General features: G+C 52.4%; 1 long non-coding RNA gene across 1 annotated transcript in view; it reads left to right on the top strand.

Moving 5' to 3' along the window:
* The window catches only part of LOC102499317 (uncharacterized), a 7,063-nt gene extending 5,749 nt beyond the window's left edge, over positions 1-1,314 (top strand). Inside the window, exon 3 of the long non-coding RNA XR_337011.1 lies at positions 835-1,314. This is a non-coding gene — a long non-coding RNA (uncharacterized LOC102499317). The remainder of the gene's footprint in view (positions 1-834) is intronic.
* The last annotated feature ends 1,167 nt before the right edge of the window (positions 1,315-2,481 follow it).

Genomic DNA, 2,481 nt, shown 5'->3' with positions numbered 1-2,481 from the left:
GCACCACCCCTCCAGGGAAAAACTCTCCAAAAAAAAAAAAAAAAAAAGAATTACTTTTTAAACTTTATTTATTTATTTATTTTAATTTGACCAGAAAGGGATAGAGAGAAAGAAAGAGAAAGTGAGAAAGCAAGCTGCTAGGTACAGGACTTGAACCGCAGTCAGCCGTGTGGGAGTCCAGCACACTTAACCACCACACCACCTGCTGACCCCATTGGGCATCTACTCTTGCCAGCCACTGGGCTAGGTTGCGGGTAGATAAGATAGACACAGCCTCTGCCTTCATGAGTCAACAACTAGTGGGGATGACAGGCAATTAAGTGATTATACAGACAGAGTCCTCTGGGACAAAGAGCCAGGTGGGGGACACAGAGGATAGGAGAACTGGGGCCAATGAGAGAAGGCTTGCATTCCCCAGGATGCTGCTTTCAAGCGTGATATGAACAGGGTGTGTTAAAGCCTGCAAGCCCTGTGTTCAGCTGAATGTCCCTTGGGGGTTTTATTGTCCTCCATTTTGGGGTGATGCTGAGGGCTGGGCTGAATGGGCCCTTAGAGGGTCATGAGAGATGATTGACTGAAACTCTACTGCTTCCCAGTTTGGTCCAGGCTCCGTCTCAACTGGGAACCCATCGCATGGAGGCCATTCTGACTGTCTTTAGAAGGAACGGACAAGCCTAGGTGCATCACGAGCAGTGCAAACCCATCCTCTGAGCCCAGGGCAGAGTGTTATATTCTCCATCAGACCCCTCCTGAATGTCCAGGCTAGTGCAGGAAGTGGAGAGGGTGACATGGCAAGCTCTTAGGTGACTATTCTCACTCTCTTCCCGTGGGTAGTGCCCAGCCCATCAAGGAGCCCAGCTGCCAGGAGAGTCAGACCACCCTGCCACCAGCCTCCGAATCCCTGTGAATCATCTGGCATACAAGGATCAGTCCTGGGTCCTGACTCACCTCCTCGCGCCTAGGCCTGAGGGACTCGGGAATTCAGGAGGAGCTCAAGATCACCTTCAAGGAGGAAAGGAGGACTCTCAGGACATTCGCTAATATTTCTCCGACCTTCCCTCTGTCACAGAACCTCCTGCTTCTGTGCAGCTTCCCCTCCGCCATTGGCAACTCTTGCACCCTCCCTGCATCTTCTTTCTGGCTTCTCCTCACCTCTGATCTTTTCATCAGCTCCTCCTCCTTCCTGCTAACCTTCTGCTACTGGCTTCTTTTTTCCCCTCGGCTTCTCCAAACGATGGTCCAGAAATCCTCTCCCAGCATCTCCCTCAGCTAATTCCAGACGCCACCTGCCTGCTGTCTGGGATTCTTAGAGCCCACAAGAGGATCTGGAGAGAATCTGACCAGAGCTGGAAGACTGTCAGGGTCATAAGGACCAAAGACTCTGCCTTTTGCCTCTAGGATGAGTTCAAGAAGGGCACCAGACAATGACTGGAGTCTGGAAGCTCTGGGAAGAAGCCAAGTTCATGTGAAAACATAAAGTTGACCTGCTCCTTGGGGGCCACAAGTTCAGCCCTCCTTTTCCTCTATCGGAAATAAGATCAGCCCCAGGTCATGTCCCTTTGTGTCCACTGAAGCTCTTCCGGTGAGCCATTCATGGACCTGCTGGTCTGAACTGCAGCCTCTGGGTCTAAACAGCTGTGATGCCCCCTTTGTTGCCCAGTGACTCAGTGAGGCTGAGGAGAAGACAGCTCAGTGCGGGTCCTCAGCTCAAGCAGAGCCCTGGGAGCTTATTTTTTCCATGCCTTTGAATGTACAGCCTCCCTGGCTACTCCCTTAGGGCTCCTTCAAGCCTTTATCTAAAACAGCCCTAGGGAACACTGTCCACCTCCAATCCCTGGGCTGTTCCATTTTCTTCACCAGTTCCAGAACCTGGGTGGGATGCACATGAAAGGTCTGTGCTGACTGACTGTATCGAGGCTCTTCTGGTCGTTCAGAGGGGCCAAGACAGGGTCCTGGAGATCCAGGGCTATCCTGAGACCCAGGATGCTACTTTTCAGATGTCCACAGCTCAGCCCAGGTTGCCTCCTGCCGAGTGAAGAACGTCTCCCCAGGACACGAGTGCCACTGGCTTTTAACTATAATATCAGGATAATTAAGCTTTTCTGTGAGCACAGTTTGCTGCTGATGCAGCTGCCTGGAGCCCTGGCATTTATTGAGCGCAAAGTAATAATTTATTGTCCTTTGTACACTCAAAAGCCATCTTCATTATAGGCCCAGGATGGAACTGCCACAAGGGCACACAAGCCTCACCAGCTGCCTCACTGGAGGATATCTTCCCAGGCCACCTCCGGTGCCCTCAGGTACCAGGATGGGGTAGAAAGAGGTGGGGAAAGGGTTGCTCTCCTTCGTGGAGAACTGGGTTAGAACCCACCTCCTTGGCAGGCTGCTAATGGGGGCAGACTTGGCTGGGCGTGGGCAGCGCGAAAGGGCGGAGACCGTGTGCCCACGTTATTGGGGCAGTCCTTCGCGTGAGCTGGCGGT

The sequence above is a fragment of the Tupaia chinensis genome, unplaced genomic scaffold (genome assembly GCF_000334495.1).
Source record: "Tupaia chinensis unplaced genomic scaffold, TupChi_1.0 Scaffold143921_1, whole genome shotgun sequence".
NCBI classification, from domain to species: Eukaryota; Metazoa; Chordata; class Mammalia; order Scandentia; family Tupaiidae; genus Tupaia; species Tupaia belangeri.
Note: the sequence above shows the minus strand (reverse complement) of the source record. Positions and strands in the feature narration are given on the sequence as shown.